We start from the raw sequence: 19951 nt of genomic DNA on the forward strand, positions 1-19951 counted from the left end.
AAAAAGAAAAGAAAAGAAAAAGAGGCAGCAAAATACAAAAAAGAGTGCTGAGGAGAGAGGAGGACTGTAATTAAACAAAGTCACACTTTTATGCCACACTTTAATTCAAACACTTTTCAAAAAATATTTAATTATATATAATTTAAGTATAGATATGCCCATATAGAGAAAATGGATGGAGAAAACATTTCATTATAAAGGAAACAATAAAATACCAGGAAATAGTTATACCCCCAATCCAGAAACCATACAAAATACTTGCCGAATACCATCAAATCTGAACCCAGATGAAGGAGGTAACAAGAAGAAAAGCACACCTGCTCAGTCTTTAAAAACGATTTTTTTAGGTTTATTTATTTGAGAGAGAGACAGAGACAGCGTGAGCGGAGGGGCAGAGAGAGGGGGAGGGAGAGAATCCCAAGCAGGCTCCCCACTGTCAGCACGGAGCCGGACACCTGATGCGGGGCTCAAACCCCCGAAATCGTGAGATCACGACCTGACCGACAGTAGACGCTTAACCGACTGAGCCACCCAGGTGTCTATACAAGTATAGGCATGTATAGACATCATTATACCTCCTCAGTCTTTAAGCAGCACACAGATTTCCCTGTAAACCAAATGCGTGTCACAGTCCTGGAAAGTCCTGCTCTGGTTTCGAGTAAAGCAGCAGCATGTAAGATAGGTCACAGAAAAACCAAATGGGGGGAGACATGTGTGAGGGAGTCTTGTGTCTTACACTTGGTTCTTCAGCCAAGAGGGAGGAGCGAGCCCAGGGGCAAAGGAAACTGAAGGAGGAAAAGGGAAAGAGTGGACTTTAAAAACTACCAGCCAAGGGCCTGTGACTCAAGGGACTTTATTCTAAGCCACACTTTTATGAAAGAAACTAGAAAGAGAGATGCTTCCCTGGGAGGAGGCGTGTAACCAGGTGAGAGAGAGTTCCAGGCTCTAGCCTGAAGCAAGAGTGCAGTGTGTTCGCTCACCTGCTGTCTTGCTGCCCTTTCCCACACAATTCTTCAGCAAACTGCTAACCCTGTGGAAACAAAGGAAAAATAATCTTAAAGGATCCCCTATGGAACGTAGGTGCACGTGGTGCAGAGAAATAAACAGAGAAAAATAAAAATTAGCAAAAGACCAATAAGAACAAATTCTTCAAAAAAAAGATTTTAAGCAACTCTTCATTTTCTCAAGTAAATGGTAGACAGGATGATTTCCTGAGGGAACAGGCAATGATGCCCGTAAAGAGGAGATAAAAGCATGCAAATCAGAGATTTAAAAAGGTGTGGGGGGGGGTGGGGAGGGATGAATTAATATAACTAGCAAAGGAGTGAAAGAGTAGCGTGAATGTTTTAGAGAAAAAAGAAACACATTAGAATAGCCAAGAAGAATTAACAGAAATGAGAACCATAAAACCATGGACAGGCTTGGGAAATCTCACAGAACAAAATGGAAAAGAACGAGGCTTGTTAAATGCTCCCAAAAATGGGGACAGATACAGAAGACAGAAAAAGATATTCAACATATGTTTTGCTTCATTAGTAGTCCTAGAAAAGAGACCACCACAAGTCCAGGAGGAAAAATTTCCAAGAATATAAGGGAAAATAAGTTTTCCCGAATTAAAACAACAATCATTCTAGGCAGATCCCTGGAAAAAATTAGAGCAGTAGAACCAACTTTAAAATATTCTAGTAAAGTTACTTAATCTTTTGTTAAAGATTTTATTTTTGAGTAACCTCCACACCCAGGGTGGGACTCAAACTTACAACCCCGAGATCAAGAGTCTCATGCTCTACCGACTGAGCCAGCCTGGTGCCCCGAAGTTACTTAATCATAAAGATAAAGAAAATCTTTATGTGACCGTAAGGAAGGAATAACATGAGTGCCCTTTGACCTCTCCTTCCTAACTCTATGTCTGAAGACAGGAGACAATTTTGAAAGTAAGAGAAAGACTCGTATTCCTCTCTTTCTTCATCAAGTATAGACATGTATTCTGGAGCACGCAAGAATAGCCCACCAACACCGCCCCCCAAACCTGCCCCGGAAAATTTGCTTCATAAAAATATCCAGCCAAAGAATATGTAAGTCAGAATAAATACCTAGGAAATTGAAAAGTTATAGTAAAAAGTTATAGTCAAAGTTATAGAAAAAAAAAAACAAAACCAAAAACCTAGTTATCAGCCTTGAATCTTTTAATATTAGCACAGAGATCAATCAACCCATGAAAAGCAATTGGAGGGGACACTATGTAAATGTTATAAATTTCAATAATGTGAAAGTAATGATGTAATTCACCCAAATGGGCAGGCGGTAAAATTGAGGAGGTGGGAAGACATGTAAAGTACACTTATGGCTGCTTCTGCACAGTAACAAGGGACGCCATTGCTAATAATTCTTCTGGATTCTTCTGGGTGGCCCGGTCAGGTAAGTGATCAACTCTTGATTTCAGCTCAGGTCAGGATCTTGCGGTTCGTGAGTTTGCGCCCCGCACTGGGCTCTGTGCTGGCAGTGCGGAGCCTGCTTGGGATTCTCTCTCCCCCTCTTTCTCTGTCTTTCCCCTCCTCACTCTCTCACATGTGCTCTCTCTCTCCCAAAATGAATAAATAAACTTCAAAAAAATTAAAAAATACTAACTCTTCTGGATGATATCAAGAGATACTTTCTGAAGTTGAAATCTGTAGTTACGAATAATGATCCCAATATTCATGTTTTTCATTACATTTTCCTTAAATCAAAAGGGGTTTTTGGTGATTAACTTGTTTTGAAAACAATTCCTGTAGTTTCACTTCAGCATCTTTTCCTTAAAGGCATCGGAATTTAAACCTAATAGATGTTTAAAAAAGAAGAAGAAGTTTAAATCGCCAAAGTTGAGGCCTGAAGTATTTTCTTTAACCACACTGCCTGCGGACCCAGCTGAGGGTTTAATTTGACCTTCGAGTTTCCGTGCAACTGGGTATTAGCTGATGTCAGATATTTGGTAGCATGGACTCAATAATCTGAGAACTCCAAGAATATATTACATTCCAAGGTAAAAGGAATTAAGGCTCTAGATGTTTCAAGTTTTTTTTTTTAGTCCATATTTATAGGAAATAAAATGAAATTAAATAAAAGAAAAAAACAGAATGACAGAGATGTCTATTAGAGCAAACATCAAATTAAGGCCAATAAACTACCAAGTGTTTACTCCTGAGATGCTGTGCCTTTCAAAATGGCATAATGACAGCGTCCATCGTCACTCCGCTGTCAGAAAATGACAGTTGCCTGTATCGGCTCTACTCCCAATGCACGGACTATCATACAGTGAAAACTTGGACGTGACAGAACCAACTTCCTGCCCTACAACCAGGAGTCTGTGGGGACTAAAGCAGTCAAAAGGAAGAATCATCACTCCAGAAGGAGTGAGCATATAAATTTAAATCAGTAGCAAAGCACAGCTCCGTTAATGAAGGAAGAAGAGCCAGTTCCAAATTATCTCCCTTAGTTAGTCACCTTCCCCAACCCCGACAAATGAATTAATTTGTAGGTCTATTCCTGCTAAATTAAAATCCATCTATCTTCCCTTGGGATTTTCTCCTCCTATAGAAATAGAGGTTTCTCTTTCCGAGCTGTCCTCTGAAGCTTTCAGCAGGAACCGGAATTCTAAAATAAGAAATCCTTTAAAACATCGGGTCCATATCTTACACATAAGAAAAATATCTAATGCTTTTCACGTAAAAAAAAAAAAAAATCTTACTTTCAGCAAATGTTAAAATACTGGCACAATGAGAGTTACATGAGCGTCATACATTAGGCTCCTAGCTGTATGCTGCTTTTTCATTTTCAAAACACCCATTTGGTCTTCACTATAGATAAGATACTAATAGATCTAGTTTTTGGAGAGAAAAAAAAAAAAGCCCAACAACTCAGTCCTCCAAAGGTCAAATTACAATGGAAGTGGAACCAGATTGGGCTCAGGGGTCCTGATTCAGATTCTGAGTGTGTTCCACTCTTTTGAACTACAAACATCATTACCTTGGATGCCTAGAGAGCTTCAGTGTCCCCTCTCGTGAACCAATCCAACAAATCCTTTAAATGTGATACTTTGACAACATGAATGTACTCAAAAGAAACTGTTCAAGGATTCATTCTTATATTCTGTGGATATTTACTGAGCCCTATTACATGCATGACATTCAGAAAGCTAGGCAGTTCAAGAACCAGGGATATGGATGAAAAGAGGGAAGTAAACAAATAGTTGGCATGTAAGGTCAGAAATATATAATAGGAAACATGATCTTAAATCTCCTTTGTATACCGCATCCCTGCACTAATGTTCTGCAGTCAGTCATTAAATGAGACATATGATCTCCAGAGAAAGGGTCACCTAAGAGGTGTGTGTAGGTCTTAAATTGTGAATAAAATTTCATAAGAGTGAGAAATCATTAAGCATTCCTGCTGTATTCAGTACCAAAATATTAAAATTCCTGCTACATAGTGAGGTACACTGCAAAGATAAAATTTTTAATATAACAATGCTATAAAAAGTTAACATTGACTTGTCCATCGTATACTTTTGAGTTATCATTGACCAATCTTTGTCCTTCTCCTCTTGATTACAATGATGGAAGGTAATGAACTTTTACCATTGGAAAAAGACTCTCCTATCATGATCAAAAGCATATGTATTTTAAAATCTAAATGATGCTCTGATACCTATTGAATACAAGATCTTTCTTCTGAAATTAACAGTCTTACACAGACTTCCCAAAAATGTGCACCACGACTTTAGAAAATTTCTAATGAGCTACCAGAATTTGAAGTATACTCACCCATATCTAGCAGAGCAATCCTTTCTTGTGTTTATTTCACCATGTCTAACTTCATTCTATGTTCCTAAGAAGGAACATAAGCATCCTTTGTACAAATATTTCATTTTCTCATTCTCAACACACTTTCAAATCACCATGAAAATAAACAGATGCACTATATTGCATTTCTGGTTATATCTTCCCTGGACCATCAACCAAAACCAAAAGATATACAATCTCTTGAATATTCACTTTGGAAAGCAAACTGGATAATTCAAAAGAGTGAATTTATCAAGATTATTCACAATTGCCTTTGTAATGCATTACATGTTTTTGGCAGATCAGACTGTTACGTTTGCTAAGGCAAAGCACATAGAGAAAAAGGATCAACTAGAGGGTTAGAACATCTTATGATAATTCACTCAGAAATAACAAAAATTTGATCATATGAGACAGAGTCAAAAATGAGTAGGAAGACTTGAGCCTGAGAACCAGGCAAATGTATTTATACAGAATTGAATATTGCTCATTTTGTAGCAGGAGTAAAGGTGGGCATTTGGGATGAGGCAACTGATCCAAGAAACTTATCACCTTTAATTCCAGGAAAAGCTTCCAAGAGAAAAGGGCCATTAAAAAAAAAGTAATTTTAGGATAAATAGATGTTTGTTGAAACTACAGGTAGATATCAGTATATACCTTGTCTATCTTGTGATAATGCTGGTATGAGCCTACTGCAGAGAGTGGCATAGAGAGAGACCTGATTTGTCAGAGGTTAGATATACCCAATAATGGCTTATTTTGGCTTACTTTGTGAAGGATTTCTATCCCTTTGTGGGCCCTGGCCATATATGGACCTCTTAATTATATTATGGCCCAGATGGAATGCTTGTTCTATTTCAAAGAAGGTGGAGCAAAGAATGAACAGGGCACTGACATTTACTATCTCTATTGGAAGAGTAACTCAATTACTACTGAGAAGATATCCGAAACATTGTCCTCAAATCAGAGGCAGTATACCATCCTCGAATGGAAATTAAAATAGTGACGAGGCATTCAAAAATTTCTGCCACAGAATCTAAAATCATGGTGTGTGTCACAAACAGAAAGGAGCAATGCACCAGCTTATATAATTTTGATGTACACTGTGAAATTTGGAAGCATTCCATCGGTTAACGGTTTATTTCTGCTGGATTCGGTACGAATGTATTGATTTTCAATTGACAGTGGGAAGTTATTATCACTATCATCATCCAGTTAAACAACTCATTGTCCAATTTGTGGTAGGATGTATACTTACAAATTTCATAAAAATAAAAATGCAGCTGATAGGACTTTCTTATTGTTTATACAAGTAAATAACAAAATGAGAAGCCAAATACTGTATATGCTTCCACTAGAGGGCTAAACAATGCCAAACCATCCAGATGTAAAGTTAAGTTCAGTCAACCAGTATAATCAGCCACTTGCTAAGTCATATCCTTTTCCCATTTATTTGCCAAGCCAAATCTCCTGTCTGTGTTTTTCCAGCTGGTGTGTGTATTTTATAAAATTGTGGCTATCAAGGTGGCTGTGTTTGGGGAGCTGTTTTCTATAGTGCATTACTTTTGAATTCAGCCTTAAGCTTTCTTATTCTACATTGAGAGTCATCTTGATGTTTCCGCAAGAGAATACTAGAAAATGTCATTAAGTGTTCAGACACAGTGTAAAACATATTATTTTTGAGCCAGAACAATCACTGAATTTATTTTGCACGAAATCACTGTTTCACCACAGTTAGCCCCTTGTCAAACTTGATTCATCCTCTGCATTACTGTTTTGAAATGGTAGTTTCTATGGGCTGGTAGTGATTCCTCAAGTCAATTTCGAGGAGCTCCTTAGAAAGTGAATTTCGGAAATTCCAGTTGGTTAAATAGCTGTGATTGTGCCTTATCCACCCTCGGTCCTCTGTTTCAAAGATTCTCAAAGGCGATGTAATATGAAAAAAGCCATACACAAAAGAAAAGGCTATTTATAGACATGAAACTCAAACTGTCCCTTAGGATGTCTTTCTGGAAGGTGAAATGGCACGGGGTGATTTCTTTCAGAAGGATCTGGCTTCCGGAAGTACTAATATTCTTGAACACTTTGAGACTTCACATCCCCTTTCCTAAAAGTCATGTTTGCATTGCTGGTGAGGTACATCTTTTTATATATTTTTTTCTCTTTAACTCTGAGTTAGAGTAAAATATAGGATGGAGATGAAATCATATTCCCCCAAATCATAGAATCATCTCATCTCAAGGCTGAAAAGGGACTTTGACTCCTGAAGTCCAACACCATATTCCTATTCTCCACCGCATGTAGAAGTCTAAACATATTTTTTCTCCATCTTATGATTACGTGGTTCATGAGTTTGAGACCTGCATCAGGCTCCGTGCTGAAAGTGTGGAGCCTGCTTGAGATTCTCCCTCTCTCCTCTATCTCTCTCTCTCTCCCCCCTCGCTCTCGCTCTCACTCTCTGCCCCTCCCCCACTGTTTCTCTCTCTCTCAAAATAAATAAATCAACTTTAAAATTTTTTTAAAAATGAAAGGCGCAGGGTATTCCTTTACTCCAGATACAATCTGAGCAAATAAAGTTGCCTGGGACTGCCACTTCCCATGTACCAGACTGGGATCTTTACATCTCCCTGGTGATTCATACTAAATTTACTGCCCACTCAGATCCCTAAGGTGTGCAATGCAGCCAATAAGCCTCATCTTTTCCCTTCTGTAATTGTCTTCATTCCTTTGTAATCCAAGATAACATCTCACAATTATCACTGAAATTGATATAGGCCATGAATCCTGTCTACCAAAAATTGTTGGATCCAGATTCTTTCCTCCTATATTATCTGCCAGCGGCAATTATTTTTGGTAATTCGTAGACAGAATCTGGAATCAAACCACTACTGGGTATCTACCCAAAGAAAACAAAAGCACTTAACCAAAAAGATACAGCTACTCTTATGTTTTTTTTTTAAGAAATCATTTTATCTTATATAATTCATTAATTTTTTAAGTAGGCTCCACACCCACCAGTGGGGCTTGAACTCATGACCCTATAATCAAGAGTCACTTATTCTACCGGACAGGCACCCCTGCGCCCTATGTTTTCTGTGGCATTACTTACAAGAGCCAAGATATGGAAGCCACCCAAGTGTCCATCAGTAGATGAATGGACAAAGAATATTACTCAGCCATGAAAAAGGATGTGATCTTGCCATTTGTGATAATATGGATGGACCTGGGGGGTATATGATAAGTGGAAGAGGTCAGAAAAAGACAAATACCATATGATTTCACTTATATGTGGAATCTTAACAAAGCAAAACAAATGGATTAAAAAAAAACAAAAAGCAGGGGCACTTGGGCAGCTCAGTCAGTTAAGCAGGTCATGATCTCGCAGTTTGTGGGTTCGAGCTCCACATCGGGCCCTGCGCTGGCAGCTCAGGGCCTGGAGCCTGCTTGGGATTCTGTGTCTCCCTCTTTCTCTGCCCCTCCCATACTCATGCTCTGTCTCTCTCTGTCTCTGTCTCTCTCTCTCTGATCATTGCCAGAGGGGAGGTGGGTTGGGAGATGGGCAAAATGGATGAAGGCAACTGGAAGATGCAGGCTTCCAGCGATGGGATGAATAAATCATGGGAATAAGCGGCACAGCATAGGGAAAGAGTCAGTGATGATGTAATAACATTGCACGGTGACAGGCACTTACCGCGAGCAGAGCATAATGTATCGACTTGCTGAATGGCTGTGCTGCACACCTGAACTTATGTAATATCATGTGTCAACTATACTCAGTTTTTAAAGGGGCTTTACCAGTTATAGATGCCATAACAGAAATACACAACCAGAAAATTCTCTACAGTCCGACATTGATCCATGAATTTGTGTTCTTCATGTATAGTGGTTTTACTTGTTTAAGGATTGGCCTAAACATGTTTTTCTCCATCTTACTCACATTTTAGTGAAAAACTGCCCTATTCCTTTATAGAATTTAAATGCTGTCAACTAAATCTTTGTGATCTGTGGGCCTCGTACTTCTGACAAAAAGAAGATAAGCCTTATTTTCATGGTTTTTTTTCTCAGACAAACTTTGCCAGATCTTTGTAAAAATTATTTCATCTTAAGACATCACAGGGCAGTCTTTTAATGATCAATTTTAGAATCTTTACTGTAATCCAGCTCAAACTCGGTGCTCTGGTTTTTCAAATCCACATTATGCTGTTGAAAACTAGGTAGCGATTTGCCCTTGACCAGCCTTCTGATCTCTCTAACATTTGCTGGGATTCATCTCGCAGTTCTGCAGTCTCTAAGGTCGTTGAGCACCCTGGTATTAACCCAAGTAGGCTAGCAGCCAGAGCTCCCTGAGAGCAGTGCGGGGGTACGTATGTGTGTTGGGGGCAAGAATCCACTTATGACTATGGAGCCCATCCTGGATTTTAGTTCTCACTTACCACTAATTGTTTTCCCCTTTCGTTTTGTTTTTCAACACACACAAAAGAGAAGTTAAATGCCTATTGAGGGATCTCTTTTTCTTCGTGACATCTATCTCCATTGTACCACCGCCAAGTTCTTCAGAGAGCCATGGTACGACTCAGACTTTGAAACACAAAACTATCCTCTTTGTCATTCAACTCGATTTTTACAGTGTCCGGTGTTTAGAACTTTGACTTCCTGACATGCCCTCCAATGAGCCTCTAAATTCTGTATTCCCCCTTGGATCATGGCGCTCCTCTTTTCTTATTGTGCATAGGGTGAGCTCTTAATGTGCAAGTTCTTTGAACAGGTCTTTGCAAACAAGCTTATTAACCTGTTGAACCTTCTTTTCCAGAATCCAACCGCATGTAATCAAACATACTCTCTTTCTGCAAATTTTAAATTTGCCTTCCTAGGTAGAATATCGGAAGGTAGATATTAGTTTTCCCAGAAATACGATGTTGCTTGGAGTCAAGTATAGAATATTGCTTTTTTTTCCTCCACACTCAGGGCATCAGAGGCCATGCTGTCTATGGCTACTGTATGTTTGTTTCTTCCAGTTACCATTGATATGGAGCAGTTATTGCATATTGTTTGCTGTCTTGATATTCTAAATCTTATCACCATGGTGAGTTTGCTTATAAGTTTGACTTCATTATAAACAAGTTGATTTTCTTTTTGTTCATTCTTTATGGATTCTGGAATACTTAGATCTAATATGAAATATATGTCCAGGAGGAAGGCTGACTCAGAAAAAAGAAGCAATACATAAGAAAGTTGTCTGTTTTCCCATCTCTCCCCAAACTGTCACCTGCCCTGCTTCAGTGGGAGCCTGGCTATTTTGTTATTCAATTTCTTGGTTTTCTCATAGTCCTGCCTCCTGTGGCCCCAACTAACTATAGCTACATATTTATTTCTTTATTTAAAAAGAGGTATATATTATGCTAAGTGAAATCAGTCCATTAGAGAAAGAGAGATACCACATGTTTTCACTCATATGTGGATCTTGAGAAACTTAACAGAAGACCATGGCGGGGGGAGAGAAAAAAAAAAACTTACAAACAGAGAGGGAGGGAGGAAACCATACGAGACTCTTAAATACAGAGAACGAACTGAGGGTTGATGGGAGGTAGGGGAGAGGGGAAAGTGGGTGATAGACATTGAGGAGGGCACCTGTTGGGATGAGCACTGGGTGTTGTATGGAAGCCAATTTAACAATAAATGATATTTTTAAAAATATAAAATAAAATAAAATAAAATAAAATAAAATAAAATAAAATAAAATAAAATAAAATAAATAACTGAGCAGAAAAAAACTAAAAAATAAAATAAAAAGAGGTATAAATACCCGGAAGTTACTCTCCCTTGGATGCACCTATGTTAACAAGTATAGGTGATGTTGAAACACTATTGGCTAGCGGAGCGAAGATGGGAAGTTCAATGTCAGTCACTCATTTGTCGCTTCACTCTACAAACATTTACTGAGCCTTTTCTATGTGCCAGGCCTGGGCCGGGCACAGAAATATGAGGTCATTACAGACCAAGGCCCTAAACTCCAGGAACGTTCCCTCTAGGAAGGAAGGAAGATACCAGAAAATATGAGATGTACACTTCAGGGATTTTAAAGTCAGAAGAGTACTTCTGAACCACAGCTGCAAGTTAGCTAGCTGAACAATTGGAGAAAGAGCATTCCAGGCATAAAAGCATCCAGGAAGAGCATGAAATTACATTTCAGGTTTTTGAAGATCGCAAGTTCTAGGATGTGCTCACGGCAAAGGCTCCCCATTTGCCAAAGTGGCTGGAGACAAAACAAATGCTCAGTCAGGAAGAACCTTATGTCTAAGATAAGAGTGTCGATTTTATCTCTAAAACTATGGGCAGTTTTGAAAGTAAAATTTCTGAGGTTCCCTTGAAACAAAAATACATGAAGTTTATTTTCTCTTCCATACTCCCCATCTGTCACACTCTCCCAAGGATCACGCAGCCCCAGGTGAATTCCAAAAGAAGAGAACTAAACTAAGATGTCTTCTGTTTTACCAGTACAATCACTGCCTTTTTAAGCATGGGAAAAAGGTGGGCACACACAACTAGGGAGTTAGCATAACATTGGTGTGATTGCTCATATTATGAGATTTAGTAAGTGCCTGCTACCATCTGTGTAAAGATCTCTATATAGATATAGATATATGCATTATTTAGCTATTTACACTTACTATCAAATTTTAATGTTTATAAGCTTATTCTTCACATCCAACCACACGGCAAATCAGAGCAGATCTTACTTTTAATCTGAATCTAGCAGAGACTTTATGATTTACTGTCTTACTGTAATTATCGTAATAATTGTTCCACTGTACATAGGGACTTTTCATAAAGCAGATTAAATTGTCCAGGAGAAAAAAAAGCACAGCAGTAGCTGCATTGCATAGAGACAACCTAAAATTAACATCTGCAAATAAACCAGGGGACACGTGTCTGTCTGCATATGTCACAATCATTTCTAGAGATTGATCATCTGGCTTAGTACGTTTCTCAGCTCTCTTTTCCTTGCCTGGCCCCAAAAGAATGTTATTTCTTGTGATTGGTTCTTTCGTTATATTCAAAACAAAGCAATATTACAATTCCCTCTTAAATTCTCCGGGGCTTCAGTTCAATTTCCTGCTGGTTGATTTCTGCTTCCTGCTTTTCCTTGTAAGAAATTATAGTCCCTACAAAAGGGCAGTGCGCTGAGTGCCTGACACAAATGTGCATGGCGACACAACAGTGGGCAGAAGCTTGCCAGGGTTGTGAGGGGTGAGATATGCTATCTCTGTCAACGGGACCGATCTGTCCCAGAGCTTTCTTCCACCACTCGTGCCTGCTGCCATGAAGTGGGGCAAGAGCAAATACACGACTTGGGGAAAACACATCTGCTGTTGAGGAACAGGTGATTGAGTCAGAATTATGTACCCAAAGGGGACCCAAGTCGCCAGATCATTTCTAGTTCCGGGTTGAGCTTTTCAGAAATGATGGTAACACAAGAAGTAAAAATAAAGGGGAAATATCATTCTTCTACCTCAGGCTATTCCTAAATATGACTTATTATGGGCTAATGACTTATTCGTAGGGCAAAGGAATATTAAATGCTTTGAGGGCCCAACACCAAGTGCATTTATGAAATATAAAATATGGTCTCAAAGCTCCTGAGAGGCCCTGAGCCCCAAAATTCCTCTCTGGCTGCCTTTGTGTCCCCAAAAGGTTCTCATCAAATGATCAGTTGTCTGGAGATGTGTGTTGTCTTCATTTAGTTTTCTGATTATGGGATTCAGAGGCTCTAGAGAACTCTCAAAACATAATTGTGTTCTCAACAAGGTTTTGATGAATGAGATGCTTGGATGTGATGGATAGTCTCAGAGCAGTATGAACGCATGTGGGAAACAAAGAGAAAAGGCCCAAGATGAAGAAATAAGACCTGGTGTGCCATGATTTTAGCCAGCCCCCCCTGGGACCACCCCTCCAGAAAGACTTCTGGGATTTCCCTCCTCTCACCCTTTGTGGAGGGGGTGCAGCCACGAGCACGTGTGCTAAGTGAGCAGCTCCAGGCAGGCAGAAACTTCTAGGTGCTGAAAGGTTAATAGATAAAGATACACAAAATACAGCAACAGAGTGAGCTAAAAGTAGGGGAAAAAAAGAAAGGGAAATGTTGAGTCAGGGGAGGACCAAAGGAAGCCTAAACAGAGCCTGCCGGCATATACAGCATGGTACGTACAGCATCGTGATGAGGAAGAGCACAGAAGCACCATGCCCATAGGAAGATTGAGTGTGAACAACAGAAAAGCCAAACCCATAACCAAGACCAAAAGAACAGAAATTAAGACAAGTGTAAGAATAATAACACAGAAAAACCTACTATTTATTGAATCCTAACTGGTGCCAGAAAAGCTCTAAGCAATTTACATACATTACCTCATTAAACATTCACAAGAACTGTAAAGCAGAACTTTTATTCCTATTTTATGTATTAGGATGCTGAGAGGTGGTGAAGTTATGGGCTCGAATATACTAGTAGAGCCATCATTCAAACCCAGGTCTGTCCCAGTCCAAACTCATGTCCTTTGACACTCGTAAAGTCAAGTGGAAGGTGAAGAGTCACATAAGCACAGGAATCAATCAAGGAGTGAGGAACAAAGTGGGGTCAGGGGAGAAAGCAGGTCCAGCACAGTCTATCCAATTGTTATTTTCACTGACCATTAGTAGCGATAAAAGATTGTGCTGTATGAGTTAACCTCTTCCAGTATCCCAATGCCTATCACAAATATTTTTTAGAGTATTATCATTGCTGCTAAATAGCTTCCAAAAATATAAATTTACTTCCAAATGCCTGATTCTACTTTGGGAGAAATTATCTTAGTTGCCTAACAACAAGGTAGCAAAAATTATCAAATCGTGGCTCTAAAAAATATTAAAATTGCAAAAACAGTTGGTCCTCAAAATTTATGGTAACCCTATCAGATATTCCTAATATTTCCCGCTTCCCATTCATTTTTTTAAATCTTTATTTATTTATTTTTGAGAGATGAGAACATGAGCAGGGAGCAGGAAGAGAGAGAGAGAGGGAGAGAGAATCCCAAGCAGACTCTGCGCTGTCAGCACAGAGCCCAGTGCTGGGCTGGAACTCACCAACTGTGAGATCATGACTTGAGCCAAAACCAAGAGCCAGACACTTAACTGACTGAGCCACCCAGGCACCATCACCCCCACCCCGATTCATTTTTTTTTTATTCAATAAACATATACGAAGAATCCATAATATGACAGATCTGCAGTAAATCATGTGTGATGGGGGAGAGCCCTATGTTAACATGTAGATAAAAGTACATATAGAATTGTACAGAAAGTTCATTTTATGCATAACATTGCATTTATGCATATAAAATTAGGGCTGCCATAAATGCCATGGAGAAGCTCATGGTGCTTTAAGAGAGCACCATGGAGATTCGCCATAATCATGGCAATTCAGGAATGGCTTCTGGCTAAAGTCATGGGTGACATGATGGTTGGTTGAACGGAGGGCAGGAAGAGCGTTTCTGCAAGGGGGCATAGCATTTGCCAACGCCCTTTGGTGGCTGGTAGCATGAAGCACTCAGGGGACTAGAAGAAGAGGCTCAGGGGCTGGATGAGTGGAGACAAAGCCTGGAGAGACAGAGAAACCACAACAAGCAGCACCAGGCAGATGGGTCAAGCATTTGTGCCTTTATCCTATTCCCCATTTCCCCATTTATACATGTTAAGCACAAAACATTTACCTCTACCAAGTACTGTATGTTTCATAACTACTTCAGTATCTAATATATTTATCCTGTGTGATAAATTGTGGTAATAGAATCTTATAGAACACACCTTACAGGAGATTTCCACCATGAGTATTTATAATTTTTTTTTAAATGCCCATATAGACAGACCTGCAGGAGCTTCCTTTTATGTTTGTATTATAACATATCCTCTCCCAACCAAATGAATACAATTATGTGACTTAGCTTCAAATTAACATCACAAATATCTTTGCATCACTGTTGCATTATTTCATCACCTTGAATTCTTACATTTTTATTTTTTTTGGAATCTCTATGATCCTTGCACACAATACACGATAGCATAAATAATCTTGTTCCTATTAGCATTTACAAACCTATAATATCTAAATTTTATAAACTAAAATTATTTCTATGGCATTAAGTTTTCAGGATTTCCTTTTACTCATGCAATGTATGTTTACTTCGCAACTGTAGATTCCAGCACAGTCGAACTCTATAAAAAATAAATTATAAGGAGATATACCAGGCTGTCATCAGACAGACTAAGCTTCATGGAATAAGCACTGTATTTCTCTTGGTCACCTCTCTATTCCTGGTCACCTTACAATACTAACGGCACATAGTACTTCTTCATTTTTTGTGTAAACAGAAAGGAAACTAAAAGAAGAGGTCAAATGGGTCTACAGGCTTCTTTAAATTCAAGCTCATTTCTGATTTGATTTCTTTTGCTTTCTTTGTGTAGGTAGGTATGTGTTCATGTGCGTATAAATCTGTCTTTCTAATGCAATCTTCATGGTTTATTTCTCACGGAAAGACTAAACAAAGCAACCACACACACACACACACACACACACACACACACACACACACTCACAGTGATAATTAATTCATAACAGTGTCCTCAACTCACACATTTCCATGGTTGGAATGATTCTATGTCTACATTTTCAAAGCCAGTGTTTTCCAATCATTGCCAGCAAAATACCCTATTTTGGAACATGTAGTGTAAGATTTCACAAATTGATCCATATTTCATATGCCTTTTGAAAATAGGTGTTTCTCTTTTTGAATTAATTCTTGAACAGCGAACAGTTTGACAAAAAGCAACACACTTTTTCTTTCTTCTAGCACTTCTCTTGCTTAGTTGGAAACTGGAGAACCAATTACCAGTGTGGTTATCCTAAGCATATTCTTACATGTTTTTCTTCTCTCTGAAAATGTTTCCAGTCTTTCTGATTATAAATGTTACGGAGTATGATGTGTGAAGCAATCCTATCTATGCAGACACAGCAGAATGAAAGGTATAATGATGTAGGAGTGAAGTGTCAATGAATAATTCATATCTGACAGTGTGAGGTATTGAGTTCTATCAGGCAACATTCCATGGCAGAGAGGTCCTCAAAGGGCTTCTTAAATTCATCTGCATCAGCTCATTGTGTTTCTGCCTGGGTGGCAGAATCGATCATTTAGAATGAATGAAATGACATTCAGTGGCACTGCTTGCTAACATTGATAAAAAAAAAATATGTAGGTATTTGTCACTATCAAACATTCATTCAACAAATGTTTCTTGAGTTCCTACTTGGTTCCGGCAGGGTGTTCAATGCTGGAGGTTAAAAAAAAAAATGCTATAACACGGTCTCTGACTCCATAAATCTTACCACCACTGGTAGAGATATATAAGATAATCATATTTCACTATGGTCCAGGTTATAAAGAGACCACAATTTGGCCAAGATACGTTGCCTACACTACAAGCAGGATCTGAATAAGATAATATGTGAAGAATGTACCACCAAGTAATGGTCCACAAATAGGTTCTTAAAATTAATAAATAGCATGGCCAGGCTCATCTTTTAACAGAATTTCAGCAAGTTCCTTGGCACATGTGGTGAAATACAGATCTTCCTCAACTTATGATGAGGCTATGTTCTGATAAACTTACCATAAATTAAAAATATCATAAATGTAAAATGCATTTAATACACCTGACCTGCTGAACACAATAGCTTAGCCTAGCCTACCTTAAATGTGCTCAGAACACTTACATTAGCCTACAGTTGGGCAAGGTCATCGAGCAAAAAGCCTATTTGATAATAAAGTGTTAAATATTTCATGGAATTTATTGAATATTGTATGAAGAGTGAAAAGCAGAAAGGTTGTCTGGGTCCAGAAGGCCTGTTAATATCTCAGTTGTTTACCCCCGTGGTCACGTGGTGGATGGGGAGCCGTGGTCACTCCTTCTGTCCAGGAGCACCAAAGAGGTTAATGCCACATATTGCTATCCCTGGAAAGGATCCCAGTTCAACTGTTGAAGTACAGAACAAATAAAATAAAACAGAAACAACCACAACTTGAAGTACAGTTTCTACTGAATGTGTTGCTTTCACACCATTGTGAAGTCAAACAATCATAAATTGAAGCAGTGGGAGTCGGGAACTGTCTGTGTTTACTAGCTTGTGACTTCATTTTTACCTAGGAAGCAACTTTTTGTGAAACTTAAGGGGTTTAATTTAGGCTCCTCTTCCTTTGTGTGTTAAGCCACATTGGGAATGAGTTCAGTTTAAGCCTAGGAGAGAGAATCAGTACATGCATGGTGATGGACGCCTGTAATTTTGGAAACTGGATTTCTGGGATTGGATTACAACCAGGGAAGCGGATTTAAAGGGTTCGCTTTAGGGGACGACTGGGTGGCTCAGTCGGTTAAGCGTCTGACTTTGGCTCAGGTCATGATCTCACAGTTCGTGGGTTAGAGTCCCGCATCGGGCTCTGGGCTGACAGCTCAGAGCCTGGAGCCTGCTTTGGATTCTATGTCTCCCTTTCTCTCTGCCCCTCCCCTGCTCACGCTCTGTCTCTGACTCTCAAAAATAAATAAACATTAAAAAAATTGTTTTAAAGGTTTCATATTGGAATAAAACTGGTTAAATTTGAATACCTACTCTACTATGTGACCTCAGACAAGTTTGTAACAGTGTTAAGTCCATTTTCACTTATAAAATTGGACTAATGATGAAAAACTCTCTCACTAGGTGGTATAACAAGGAAGTAAATTATATAAAATACTTTGCCTTATCCCTGCCTTTTATAAAGTGTCAAACAATGTCAGGGCTTAGAGGAAAGTGTCTATTTATAATGTGAAATTTAATTTAGCAATGTTTAAATCCACTTAAAACATAGGCTGACCTATACCAAAACCACTTCCTAAGATTTTCAGGCATGAATGGCTTTGAGCTTGGGGCAGTTTGCTGTACTGGTGACCTTTGGTGAACCATGTGTCCTGGTAGGCATGCCCTGTATAATGACTCTGACCAGGCTCCCTGCCTCTAATAGAAGGTGACAGAAAAGATGCTGTGTCAATTCCAGAGCCTGTTGGCTCCTGCTTTTGTTCTTTTGAAAGCCCCAAGCCACCATGTAAGAAACCCTGTTATCTTACAGGGGACACAATGCAGATCGAGAGAAGTGCTGAGACTATATTATAGAAAGAGATGGGCTCAATCATCCTGGTGTCCCAGCTGATCTTCAAACATCCATAGATAACTGATATAGGACTATTTCCCTTGTCTTCAATCCCTTCCCCCGTGACACACACTTCTTAGATTTCTTCCCATATGTTCCCATTTCACTGATCACCCACTGGTAAATCTGTAAAAGCTCTTGATCTAAAGTATCGTTCTCGAGTCATTTACAGCATTTATGACACATGTTAATTCTAAGATAATAGGATTCAAGAAAACTTGAGAGTCCAACGTGGCTGTAGCTGCCACACATTATATCATATACAGGCTTACAAGCCTGTAGGATCAGCTTTATGAACATTCAGTCATCTTTTTATGCTTTTGCAACACTATAACCCACAGTTGACTCATCATTATTTGGGCATCGTAAAATATTATGATATACATTTGTATTCATAAAATGCCCATTGTCCATTAATCTCTATTTCTGTTGGGGTCGGATTTTCTTAAAAGCCATAAAAAGTCATTTTCACCTAGTGGTTGAGTCCAAAATACTACCTGCTTTAAAATGTGTTATGTGTTCTGAATTAAAATAGCAACTCCAAGCCCCAAACGTAAGAATTTCAAATGTTAAATTTTGGAACATCTCTTCAACTTAATTCTTACTGCATTTCTTTATTAAGTCATGCTTCTCTGATTATATGAAACCAGTTAAGGAACCCTAGAGTATTGCCAAATTTTTATTAAAAATGAGTTTCAACAATTCAAAGGTTTATCAAAAGGGGGAATTCTTTAGCCCCATGATCTCACTGAATCACTTTAGCACACAATATGGTTTCGGCAAAGACTACTTAATTTGCCCTTCTAACCAAGGCATGAGGGGTACCTGGGTGGCTCAGTCAGTTAGGCATCCAACTCTTGACTTAGGCTCAGGTCATGATCTCACAGTCTGTGAGTTCAAGCCCCGCATCAGGCTCTGTGCTGACAGTGCAGAGCATGCTTAGAATTCTGCTTTTCTCTCTCTCTGTCTCTCTCTGTCCCTCCCCCCAACTCTCTCTCTCAAAGTAAATAAACTTAAAAAAAATAAAGGCATGAGTTCCCATGATAATATTTCTAATTTCAAATCTGTTAGTACCATGTAGAAGACTTCAGAAATAATTATTTAGGTTTATAATACAAGCAATTGATTCTCCTATTGATATTTTGAAAATAATGTTGAGATTTAAGAAGTGATAATCACTCAAGTCCCTCTACCACCCTACAGTATTCAAAACTCCCAGAGAATGAATATATATAAAATAATTTATAATAATATTAATATCTAATTGACATGTAATTATATATTAATATTATTATACAATAAAATATATAATGCATATATTATATATACTATATATATAAAATTTTAAAGAATTGGCTCAGCAATTATAAAGGCTAGCAAATCCAAAATCTACAGAGTGGACCAGCGTATGGATGCCACAGTTCAAGTTCAAAGGTCACCAGGCTAGAGACTCAGGGAAGAGCAAACGTTTCAGTTTAAGTATGAAAGACTTCTGCTACAGAACCCCCTTTTGCTTGGGGGGGGGAGTCACTCTTTTGTTCTATTCAGGTTTTAAACTGATTTATCAGTTGATTTGACAAAGACCCACCCACATTAGGGAGCAATCTGTTTTACTCAAAGTCCCCCAATTAAACGTTAATCTCATCCAAAAGCACTCTCATAGACATATCGGTACAATGCTTGACCACATGTCTGGCATCCTGTCCCAACCAAGTGGACACATAAAATTAACCACCCCAGTCACCTTGAGATCTGAGCCAACGGAGAGGTAAGTCTCAGGTGTCATATAGATGGAGATGAACAGTAGCAGTGTTGAGTAGAGGTCATGACTTACACAAATGGCCAAATGAGCTTGTAGCTACTCAA

The 19951-nt window shown here is 38.8% G+C and overlaps 1 protein-coding gene across 5 annotated transcripts in view; it reads left to right on the plus strand.

Annotated features, from left to right (window-relative positions):
* The window catches only part of GRIK1 (glutamate ionotropic receptor kainate type subunit 1), a 372065-nt gene that overhangs the window by 87433 nt on the left and 264681 nt on the right, over positions 1–19951 (plus strand). The window lies entirely within an intron of this gene.

This window comes from Felis catus, chromosome C2 (assembly GCF_018350175.1).
Source record: "Felis catus isolate Fca126 chromosome C2, F.catus_Fca126_mat1.0, whole genome shotgun sequence".
NCBI classification, from domain to species: Eukaryota; Metazoa; Chordata; class Mammalia; order Carnivora; family Felidae; genus Felis; species Felis catus.